This window comes from Planococcus citri, chromosome 5 (genome assembly GCF_950023065.1).
Source record: "Planococcus citri chromosome 5, ihPlaCitr1.1, whole genome shotgun sequence".
NCBI lineage: Eukaryota > Metazoa > Arthropoda > Insecta > Hemiptera > Pseudococcidae > Planococcus > Planococcus citri.
The window spans coordinates 70,862,764-70,875,275 of NC_088681.1; the positions used below are offsets into that span (position 1 = coordinate 70,862,764).

The following is a 12,512-nucleotide window of genomic DNA, read 5'->3' on the forward strand; positions in this document are numbered from 1 at the left end:
TTTGAAAAAAAAACACAACGATGATAATAATACACAAGCACATGTCCCAACGTTCTGAATATTTTATAAAATCCCAATTTTTTTAACACCACTTGAAATCGAATTTTATTTTTGATCGTGGCCTTTTTAAAATTCTCAGAACCGTTCACCATAAACTAATAAAAATTTTTGCATTTTGATGTTTTTCAGATACTCGTAATTTCAAGACTACTCAATGAAAACTTTGCATGTTCATCTGTTGAGTTTCCATTTCATTCGACGATCGGAATTCATAATTATTATTTCAAGATGTGACCTGTAGAACTGCAATCGTCGAGTTAATAATGTTAAGAATCGCGGTCTGTACTTGATATTTCGATTCCGTTTAGTAATTAGTTCGCGCGTGACTTTTTTTTTCATTTTTTTTTTTCGTAAAATGTTGTTCGCTAACAACATTACTATCGCTCTTCAAAAGCCGGGGTAAGTGTTTCAAAAGCCATGTTTGAGTAGTTTGGTGATGGGGTGGTGGTGAGACGTCGTTATTTCTCTTTGGCCATTATGGTGTAGGTTTTTCGTCATGCTTTTTTATTTACCCACATTCGTATATCTAGATGAATTGCGAATTTTTTATCAAATGGAATAATACCGATTGATCAAGCGGATCAGGAAAAATTTACTTTCTTGTATCGATGCTGCAATTGGCACAAAAATATATAAAGTTTTTTAGATTATTTATTGAATAATAAGAGTATATTATGGATGAATAAATTCTCGATTGTAAGTAAACCAATTGATCAAGCGGATCTGGGAGAACGCACAGTCCCTTATCGATGCTGCAATTGGTCTCTAAATTTAATTTTTTGACGAGTGCCCTAGTGCATTGAACATCTAGATTTTTGCTGCTTGGGGTATATTTTAAGTAGGTAGGTAATAGGTATGCTTGGCGACTGGCTGTATCAAGTACGCTTGATTTTAGACATCTTCCAAGCGGAGTTTTGAAATCCTAAATGTTAATTGGTCAAAAAGTGAGTTTTTCTGTTTTCATCCAGCTGAATAATATCAATTGGTCAACATTGATATTATACTATTTTAGAGTAACGAGTTTCATTATGATGGTTATCTTATTTTTTTCGATTGAAAATTTGAAAAAAAAAGAAGATATTTGCTAAAAAGAGCTATAAAAACGAGCTAGTCGCCATGTAATAGTAAACGACGTCCCCACCACTTAAGTATATCTTATGAATTTTTGATGCATATAATTTTTTTTTCAACATTTCAATGTTATTTGAGATTTTTGTGAAGTGATTTCCATTTTTGATTTTTGTGGTGCATTCTCTTTTTCACTTAATTGATTTATTTCTTTTGAAAATGTGATCATGTACTAGTGATTAGTGTTTCGAATTTGACTTTGGTGTGGATTTTGTTTTATTTTTCTACTATCTGTTCATCTAATTCTTCACATTTACATGCGTAAGTAGGTATAATAATTATGACTTATGAGGTAAGTGAATAAGTTACACATAAAATTTGTTAATTGCTATAAAAATGTTTAATTTTGTCTGTTTCACTTTTTTTGATTTTGATTTTAGGTCATTTAATTTTGCGAGTAATGTATAACTTGATCATTTATTTTTTAGTTCATGAGATTTGTGTTATGTGAGCTGGTTATCCTGTTTTAATTGTTTTGCTATGTTTTATTTTTCATTTCTTTTGATTTTAGGTCATTTGAGTTTGGGTGTAGTGTAACATACATAGTAAGTTTTTTTTTCACATTCTACAATGTACATATTATTAGGTGTGTTTTTAATGTGATACTTTTATATGTATTTCGGCTCATGTTTTACTTATTTTTTGTTTTATGTTTTGTATTTTTGATTCAGGTTATTTAATTTTGTAACTTGCAAGTAATGTATCATTTATTTTTTAGTTTATAAAATCTGTGTTGTGTAAGCAGGTAGTCATGTTTACTTATAATTAGGTATGTTGGTATGTTTCATTATTATTATTTTTTATATAGGTCATTCAAGTTCGGGTGTTGTGTGACATAGTAAGTTTTTTTTAACGTTGCAATTATGTTCTTTTACGTGATCTCATTTCTATTTTCGTTTCGGCTTATCTAATTTTGACAATTTTTCTGTTTCTAGTTTTAATTTGTGTTTTTTTTCAGAGTATTGAAGTTTGTAAGTATTTTTTTCGGCTAAGTTTCTCATTTTTGTTTTTGTTTCAGCCTGTCTAATTTTGACAATTAATCTGTTTGTTGTTTTAATTTGTGTTTTTTTTTTCAGAGTATTCAAGTTTGTAAGTATAACGTGTTTTTTTCTGTTAGTTGTTTTAATTTGTGTATTTTTTTTCGTAGTATTCAATTTTGTGAGTATAACTTGATTTTTGTTTTTAAATTTATGTGTAGGTAACTAAATGTTGTGTTTTCTGATGATGAACATTTTTATAAAGTTTATTCTGTTTTTAATTTGTTTAGGTAATTCCGCGATTCAAGTATGTAAAATTGATTTTTCACTACTTTTTCTGTTTTAAATCATCTCTTTTGTTCTGTTTTTTATTTGTAGTTTTGTTTCAGGCTATTCAATTTTGTGAGTACTGGTAGCTTTAGTTTAGCTTTTAATTTTTATTTTATAACGAGTTTTTCTGTTATTTATTCCGATTTGTTTTTTCATTTTCAGAATATTGAAAGTAGGTACCACCCATAACTGTATTTTTGCTTTTAAATTTCGGTATCTTGAGTATTAACTAATTTTTATGTTTCAGATCGTTAATTTGATGTGTTTGATTTGTATTTTTGTTTCAGAGTATTTAATTTTGTGAGTACACAGTCGTATTTTTATTTCTTAAAATTTGTTTTATTGATATTTGTTGTTTGAAATCATATTTTTTACCTATGTTGTTTTTAATTTTTTGTGTGTTTTATTTCAGCTTATTTAATTTTGTTAGTAGGTAGGTACCTATAGCTTTATTTTAGCTTCATATGTTTTAATTTGTGTTTTAGTTCTCAGAATATTCAAGTTCGTGAGTATGTCTTCGTTTCTGACTTGAAGTTCATGTTTCATAAATTTTTCTGTTACTTGATTTAATTTGTGTTTTTTGTTCTCAGAATGGGTATTCAGGTTTGTTGGTAAAGCTTCATTTTAGCTTACAAATAGGGTAGTATTACATACGGTAGCAACTTTTCTCTTACTTGTTTTAATTTGTGTTTCTTTTTTCAGAATATTCTGGTAAGTACCTAATACCTACCTATAACTTTATTTTTGCGCTTAATTGTATTTTTGTTTCAGCTTACAATATTGTAAGTATAGCATTGAATTTCTATCTAATGATACATTTTTCTGTTACTTGTTTTAATTTGTGTTTTTGTTTTCAGAATAGGTATTCAAGTACATATATTTCATAATTGACTAGTTTTTGTATTTTCAGATGGCATAACTTTCATTGCGTTTTAAAATTAGTACTTTGGTTTCAGAGTAAGTACATGCCTACCTAAGTACCTACCTATTTAATTTTGTGAGTGCGTATAGTTTCATTTCATTTCTTAAATTCGTGTGTTATGACTATAGGTATTTTTTTTTTTGGTTTCAAAGCATATCTTTTGTGATGTTTATACATTTTGTGATTTTGTTTCAGTCTATTTAATTTTGTGAGTATTCATAAAGCTTTATTTTAGCTTATAAATTTGGTAGTAATTTATTACGTATTGTACCAATTTTTCTGTTACTTGTTTTAATTTGTGTTTTTTTTCAGAATATTCTAGTTTGTGAGTACCTTTACCTACCTATAACTTTATTTTTGCTCTTAAATTTCTGTTTTATACGTAACTAATTTTTGTGTTTCAAATCATGTAGGTAAGAGGTAACTTTTAATCTTATTTTTCATTTGTGGTTTTGTTTCAGGCTATTTAATTTTGCGAGTAATTTTTATTTTTAATTTTTTACATTTAAATTTCTGTTACTTGTTTTACCTCATTTGTGTGTGTGTTTTTTTTTGCAGGCAGTGCATTAAAACCGGATAATTATCAGTGTTGGTTTTGGTTTCGGGTATTGTGATTTGTAAAGTTTCCGCTTTCGGTTTTGGTTTTTGTTTTGGTTGTGGGAAAATAACGCTCTTAGTTTTAGTTTTGATTTTGGTTTGAGCAGTTTCTATCGGCTTTTGGGGGTTTTGGTTTTGGTTTCTGTTTCATGCACTTGTTTTTTGTTTCAGAATATTGAAATTTGTGAGTATAGCTTCATTTTTACTTTTGAATATTTTGTAACTGTAATTTTTCTGTTTTAGATTGTGTAACTTTTATTCTCTTTTTAATTACTATTTTTGTTTCAGATCATTAAATTTTGTAAGTAGGTATAGTTTTATTTCATCTTTTAAAATATCATGTTTTATATCATATCTTTTGTTTTGTTGTTACTTCATGCTTTTGTAGTCTTTTTGTTTGTCTGTTTACAGGACATTTTATTTTTTGATCTCAGTGTAAAGTAAGTAATCAACTTTTTCATTGAATGAACTTTTTTTTTAGTTATTCATGCATGTGGGTAGATTAATTTAGTACATATATATTTTTTCATTTCAGCATTTTAAATTGTTTGTTTCTATTATTGATTTTGTTTCTGTTACAGTTTTAATTGAATTTTTTTGTTTCAGGCCATTTATTTTTATATGTACAAGTATATCCTTTTGGTATTTTTGATTTTTTTAAAATTTGTTTCCTTCTCAATTAATTTATCTCAGATCTTTTTCTTTTCAGTCCGTCCAATTTTTCGTTGTGCCAGGATGTTTTATCGAGATTCGTGTTCGTTGTTTTTCGAATTTTTTTTTTTTTTTGTGATAGCCGAAAATTGTTTGTGTGAAAAGGTGATCAAAAGGCTCGCGTTTCGTGATCGATTGTGGTAATGTAATTTGGTCAACTTATGTCGCGTTTTTTTGTTTCGTTTCCTTTCCTAAAAAATCGCGGTTTCCGGAGCTGGGGTAAGTGTTTGAACTGTAATCAATAATCATTCTACATAAATGGTGATGGGGGTGGTGGTGAGACGTCGTTGTTTTTTGCTTGGGTTGTCGCGACTTTTCTCACCAGCAGTATTTTAAATTGTTCAGAAAAAGTGTGTTTTTTCTTTAAATGTTTCCATCCGGCAGATTTTTAAAAAAAAATCATAAGTGTTTGAGCAACTTTCTATATTAGCGCATCAAAAATATGACCCAGTCGTCACGTATTGCCTAATACATTTAAATGACGTCTCCGCCACCATATCTCATTTTTTAAATCCGTGTTATTTGTGTTTTATATTTCAATGATGTTTGTGGGTTATTTGAAGTGGTTTCATTTTCTATTTTTGTGGCGTATTTTTCATTTTTCAAAAAATCAGTTTGTGTAATGTGACGTTTGTGTTCTTGTTTTTGTTTCAATCAGCAGTTATTCACAAATAAGGAAAGGATAAAGGTAGGTAAGTTCTAAATTTTTTTCAAGTTCTTTCCAAAATGATGATAAAAGTATGAACTGATTGAAGGAACTTTTTTTTTTAGAATTGTATGTGAGTAGATTTATTCAGTAGGTAAGGTACCTGCCTTTTTTTTTTATTTCACGCGTCTCTTAAATTTTGTTTCTAATCATTTTGTTTCTGTTGCAGTTTTAATTGCATTTTTTTGTTTCAGGCCATTTTATTTTTGTATCCTTTTGGTGTATTTGATGTTTTTAAAAATTTGTTTCCTTCTCAATTGATTTTTCGCAGATATTTTTTGTTTCAGCATATCCAATTTTTTATCGTGCTCGAATTCGTCGCAGAGAGTCGTTCGTGTGAAATGTGATCGAAAGGTTCGGGTTTTTTTAATCGATTTCGTACATCATAGTTTCGTAATTTCCGCGGATTGTAAATGCGTGATAAGTATCTCGAGTCGGTTTTGAACTTCGAAGTCGGAATTTTCGTTTCGGTAATCGTCGCGAATTTGTGAGTATAAAATGTGGTCGAAACTCGCGTTTTTTAGTTTGATTTCACGGATGTATTGACTTTGCACTGATTCAGCCATTTTTTTCCATGGTGTGTTGTTCGTTGACATCAACTTGCTGCCGTTTCTCAGTAATGGGTGAGTGTTTGATTTTTTTTCTAATAATTTTATTCAAGTGATTTGTGTTGTTTGAGCTCAAGTCGACTTGTTCTTAAAAAACAAATAGGTATACGTAGATATAGCCTTTTGGCAACTAAGTAAAAGTATAAAATAGCTGCGAATGGATTACTTTCGCTCGAAGTCAGTTCGAATATGGCAACAAAATTATGTAAATGATTTTCGACGTTTTAGTTTAAAATTAGCTCGCTGAAAATTGGTGGAACAAATTGAACGGAATCGTTTCTTAATTAATACTTTGGCGATCGAAGAAAGGTCGCATGAATACTATACCATCTTAACGAGCGAGCGGTTGTCGTACTGTTGTCTTTAATGAAGGAAAGCTCGAGCGATTATACATATAGGAAGGGGGTGAACGGGGCATTGGCAATATTTGGGAATAAGAAATGGAATCGGAATCGGCCTATTTTAGTTAAAATTGCGGCGGCGTGATCGTAATTTGTAATTTTTTTCTATTGTTTTTGAAACTAATCGAACGTAACAGTTTGCTGGGATAACTCAAAGGTACCTGAAATAGATTTTAATCAATTAATGATAGTCTCGAATTCGTATACGTTGGTCGTTGACGTAATGCTTTTTTCAAGGTTTGCTCTATAACACGTACCAGCGTATGATTCCTATAGTCATTGTTTAGAATGTCTGTGTGTATCAGCATAATTATACTTAACCATCAATTATTATATTACCTATCGTTACGAAAATGATGTAAAAAAAGACGATTATTTCGTTATACGCGAAGGCTGCCGTTTCACGACCGACGAGTGTTTTGCGTAACATTTCTAGGAAAATGACGAGCTGTACGTAGGGGCATTTGGATGACGATGACGAAGCGATCGTAGTGTGTTAACCTACGAGCATGCTTTCGCGTTGAATCAGCGAACGCGAACATTGAATACGAAAAATTCCCATTCGATAGGAATTTTCCGTCAGTCAATTGCGAATACGTAGGAAAAATGCCACGCTAGAGTATGGTACGACGCGACATTTATCGCCGCAAGTTCCGCGTAATTTGTGCTGATTCATGGCTATAGACTCGAGTATGGTTTTTCGTGGAAATTGAAAATTTGTCGAAAATTTCATCAGGTTGTCGAGCAAGTTTCGCAATTTTTCTCTTTTTGAATCGAATGTGCGAGTAACTTACTCGATAAGGTTTCCCGGATAAAATAGGTGAAATGCACCTGTCATCGGATTTTTGAAATTTTGATAAAACGTTGTTGGATACGTTTAGAAAAAATATGTTGGAGCCAAAAAAATTAACCCCTACCCGTCCCCTTGCCCACAATGGCGAAAAAATACTTCAACGAGTTTCGAACAAAAAATTTTGGATTCAACTGAAATGTATAGAGAAGACAATGAGTCTATACACGTAAATTTTTCAAAAAAAAATATCACCTCAGCTCGGGGGAGGGGGGATATTGACAAATAAAATTAAATTTGAAACCGCCGTGTCTCCGAGCTTAATTTTGGTACACAGAAAATATGTTTTTCCTTTAAAAAATAGGCTATATCTGCATGAGTGCCTACTATAATATTGGTATTTTTTTCAAATTTTCCCTCAAAGTGGATCATCTTCAAAAACAAACTCAAAAAACATTCAAAAATGTGTTTTTTGTGTTCTGGCACGACTAGAAAAAAAAACGATATAGCCAATGATATCGCTCTGAATTCTGAAATTTTGCATGCGTGCCTCTAAAAATAGAAGAAAACCAAATAACTTCTTGAAAACCCAATTTTGAGCCCAGGAGCACCCCCTCCCCCATTTTGGGGCGAAAAAAGATTGACAATACGGGTATCATTTTCATATGAATTGAATTTGCTGAACACGAATATGAAGTTAGATTTGCAGTTGGACCTTACTAAAGGCATTTTTCGTGGCAAAAATATATTTATACAATTTGCATTAGTCGACCAATCTTTCTGCAGCAATTCCCTTCAACTCGGGTACCGATAGCCTACCTATTGAAAATGTATTGTCGAATAAATGAATAAAAATTACTGAAAAATATTTAAGGAAAGAATACGTATCTAGAAGGTTCAAAGCACGATCATTAAACGTTTTATGTATAGTATAGAGGGGGTGTTATTTGCGCCGTGTCGAATGAAAGGTTAATCTTTAAATTAAATGACTGTTAGCTACGAATAAAACGATCAATAAAAACGTGTATTAGTATGTCTTACTCGTTATACGTACGATATTTCAGCGGCCGTATAGTCGTATGATTTGCTGCGGACCCCCTTGAGAAACGTGCAATTTTCTCGTCGCGTCGCGTACAGCTAAAGCTATACTTTCGTTTCGTTCCACCGCCGCACCGAAATCCCCGTACGCGTTAGCTTGATTAAGCTCGGTGTGTGTATTTTTGAAAAGACAACGCTACGTATATTATTTTTCATTTCAAAACAAATTTATATAAAACTTACGTGTAATATTATTATTCCCAAAGATTAAATTTACCCAAGGCTATACCCTGTTTTGGCTTTAAGGATAGAATGTGCGAATCTCTTGACACTAACGAGAACTCGTACCTGCTCGAAAAATTCCACGTTTCGCCCTGTTTGTTGTTCGAACCCTTATTTTGTACGAAAAAGTGACCGGCTGCGGTAAAGCTCTTTGAGGAGAATTATTCGTAATTTTCTAATTGAAAATTGGTGGAATTTTTTCGATATTGCAATTGGTTTTTTATCAAGTTTTATATGATCTGGTTTTTAGCTGTTTGAAATTTCGCTATCGTACTCGAACATTTTTTACTCGATATGACGATATTCCTTACAAGGGAACCTGTCGAGGAGTCAGCCTCTGCTTTGAACGGGGCTGCGATTTTTGAAAAAAGAAAAGGAACCTACTCGAATAAACTTTCAGCTGCCCAAATTGATTTGACGGTTTTCGACAAATTTTTTAAAGAAATAGTGGAAATGGAAATTTTGTCGCATTCGTATTTTACAGGTATTTTTTCATTTTCGTCGCATATTCTTGCAATTCGATTCTACACAATGCACGTAAAATCATATTCTTTCATTTATTTACCTACCTCGTTGACAAATACTGCGCACACGTAACACATTCTACGCTACATAACTAAACTATCGTCCCAGCAGAATTAATTTAGACACGTCGCGTCGCTATTTTCTATTTTACGAATCGATTCGACGTTAAAGATGCTTCGTGTTCATTTGAAAATATGTATTACTGCGCGTTCTGCGTTCATAATCGAATTCTGAAATTACCAGACTGATGTCAAAAACATCATCGAAATTACACCTTGGGGCTAATCGGCTCGACTATAGCGTTTCAGTATAATCGAGAAACACAAGTATACTACTGCGCGAAACCATGTCGACATTGGTCGTATATGCAACACGAATTCATCCATTACCAATTCTTAAAAATCAATAGTGGACGTGAAAAGTGAAAGAGCGAGTAAAGAGACCTCTAAAAAGGAACATAGTTATAGGGGATCTTGTAGATGTACTGACCTGTCCAATTAAAGCCTTCTAGATCAATTGATCATCACTACAATAATGAAACAAAATCGAAAACTGTTTTAAAAAAAAAACAAAAGTCAGCCTGTTTGCAACCGGAAAAGGGCGAAGAGGGGTAACGTGGTCGAAACGTTCAAAAAGCACATCCCCAGCATCATTTAAATGAACATGCCCAGTTTTAGCCCCCTAGGTTGAAATTTCAAACGGTGAGGGGCGTGACACAAGGATTTTGAAGATTAAAAAGGACATAAAAACTAAATTTCTTCTCTCCAATGTTGCTCCAAGATTTTGTTTTTTCGACATATTGTACGATTTTATTTCCTATCGATTGATTTTAAGTTTGATTTTTTTGATCATTCTAACCCTCCTCCAATTTTCCTGAAGATTCGACTGAGTGAACGCGAATTTTCAGTCAATGGTCCTAACACCAATTTCAGAATGTTTCAAAAATATTTCAGAATTATCAAAATTGATTATCTTTATCACTGTTTTGACAATCATGCTTTTTGTCCAAAATTGTAAAAATTCTCACTTCGTTGCCAAAAATAGCCAAAAAGTTTCGCTTTTTTTCACCTGAAAATTACATTGAAATGTTCTGTTTATTGGCCATTTTTCTTCATGTTTTGTCAGTTTTTTGGTTACTCGAGTTAATTTTTGTGAAAAAAATTGAGTACGAGTCCTGCTAATATAAACTCCCTGGAACCGAATTTCATCATTTTTCCGGCTATTCTAGAGGCTCTTGCGCGATTTTAAATTTCCCCAGAATTGAAATTTTTCCAGAAGACGTGGAAATCAGTTTGGGCAGCTAACAATAGAGTTGTGACTTATCCGCATTCGGGTATCATGGTCACAACAAAATAGTTTGAAATTTTCTCACTCTAAATCTGCTGCCCTGCATATTTGCAAACGAAATAAATGTGCCCATGAAATAAACATACACTTCAATAATACTCCAATTCCAACCCTTCCCTCTGTTAAATATGTATATGTTAGGTACCAAGTCCGAAATTGTACAATTCGGGGTTGGTACAGCCAATTTTGTACCATCTCCGAAGTGTCCGGACCAAGCTTGAATATTACTTTTTCATCGGACTTGGTTTGTACAATGCCCGGAGGGTCCGGACAAAGTGCTCGACTTGGTACAATTTGTGTTGTGCAAAACCCGAAATGTAGTTTTATAATGAATGAATTCGAATTTTACATCCCTTTATTCCATAAATATTGAACCAAATTAAAGGAAATTTAAAGATGACTCTAAAATACACACCACCAGCAGAATTTAATATTGCTATGCTCACTTCTCAAAAAAAAATAAAAAATAAAAAGATCAAATTGAGGTACTTACTAACTAAAATGCTGAAACTTGGTTTTGACTCTCTATTTTCAACTTCTCGAGTCGTTTGGTGGTGGTTTTGATTTTTTTTTGGGCGGTATTTATGCACAGGCAACTTAGGCATCTGCCTAGGGCTGCAAATTTTCGGAGGCAGTAAATTTTGAAGCGTTTTCATCTCAATTTTTTTCTAAATTGTATATAAGTATTTAGAGCAAAATTAAAATTTAGCATAAACCTGGATTAGCCATCGATCTTTATGACTAAGTATTAGTGCGTAGTTTTCAAATGAGTAAGGCACGAGAATTTCACGACTAGAAAAGTTGAAAATAGAGAGTAAAAACCAAATTTCAGAATTTTAGTTAGTAAGTATCTCAATTTGATCTTTTTATTTTTTTTTGTGAGAAGTGAGCATAGCAATATTTGAATCTTTAAAAATTTCCCCAAAAATCAACAAATGAATTTCAGCACCTGAAAATTCTGCTGGTGGTGTGTATTTTAGAGTCATCTTTAAATTTCCTTTAATTTGGTTCAATATTTATGGAATAAAGAGATGTAAAATTCGAATTCATTCATTATAAAACTATATTTCGAACTTTGCACAACACAAATTGTACCAAGTCGAACACTTTGTCCGGACCCTCCGGGCATTGTACAAACCAAGTCCGATGAAAAAGTAATATTCAAGCTTGGTCCGGACACTTCGGAGATGGTACAAAATTGGCTGTACCAACCCCGAATTGTACAATTTCGGACTTGGTACCTAACATATACATACTTAGGTATCAACTTTGACAACAATTTTTCCTGGTCCTCTCATATAGAAGAAATCAGATCCAAATGCTTCAAAAAAATAAATCTACTCAAGAAACTTTCACACACTTCTTATGGTTCTGATCGTCATACCTTACTTAAACTATACCGCACACTCATCAGACCAGTTTTAGATTAAGGATGCTCTGTCTATACTTATGCCCCTGATAGTCGCCTCTGCAGGCTAAACACTATTCAAAATACATCTGTACGAATTTCTACTGGAGCCTTTAGAACTACCCCCACTGTAAGCCTTCTTAATGATGCTTCTGAATGTCCACTTGCCATACATAGACAATATATTTCCACATCAACATACTTGAGCATAAAATCAAACCCTGACTTCAACTTGAAGTTGGAATATATAATTCCTATACATTCACTATCTGTAAAATTCCAATCTTTTCTCCAACAAATTGAAGAAATTAACCTTAAAATACGCTACTTGTTAGTAAACCCTATCCCACCTTGGAAATATTTTAACCCTATTATCGACCTATCCTTGACAGAATTTAACAAAAATCACACCAACTCTATCATCCTTGAAAGACATTTTCTTCTCCTTCTTGATAAGTATGAAATTCAGTCATATATGTATAATTATACTGATGGTTCAAAAACTCAGCAATTCACTGGATGTGCAATCATTCATGGCGATGTATCTTTCCCCATTGCTCTCCCCTCCCCTTGCACTATCCTTAATGCTGAACTATTTATGCAATTAAATTTGCAATTTCATATTCCCTTGAATTTTCTTTAAATAATGTCATAATTTTTACTGACTCACTATCTGCTCTTT

At 32.3% G+C, this 12,512-nt stretch overlaps 1 protein-coding gene and 1 long non-coding RNA gene across 2 annotated transcripts in view; one reads left to right on the forward strand and one right to left on the reverse strand.

Annotated features, from left to right (window-relative positions):
• LOC135849411 (uncharacterized) overlaps window positions 1–1,075 on the forward strand; it is a 97,168-nt gene extending 96,093 nt beyond the window's left edge. Inside the window, exon 8 of the long non-coding RNA XR_010559529.1 lies at window positions 190–1,075. This is a non-coding gene — a long non-coding RNA (uncharacterized LOC135849411). The remainder of the gene's footprint in view (window positions 1–189) is intronic.
• The window catches only part of jeb (jelly belly), a 131,816-nt gene that overhangs the window by 87,408 nt on the left and 31,896 nt on the right, over window positions 1–12,512 (reverse strand). The window lies entirely within an intron of this gene.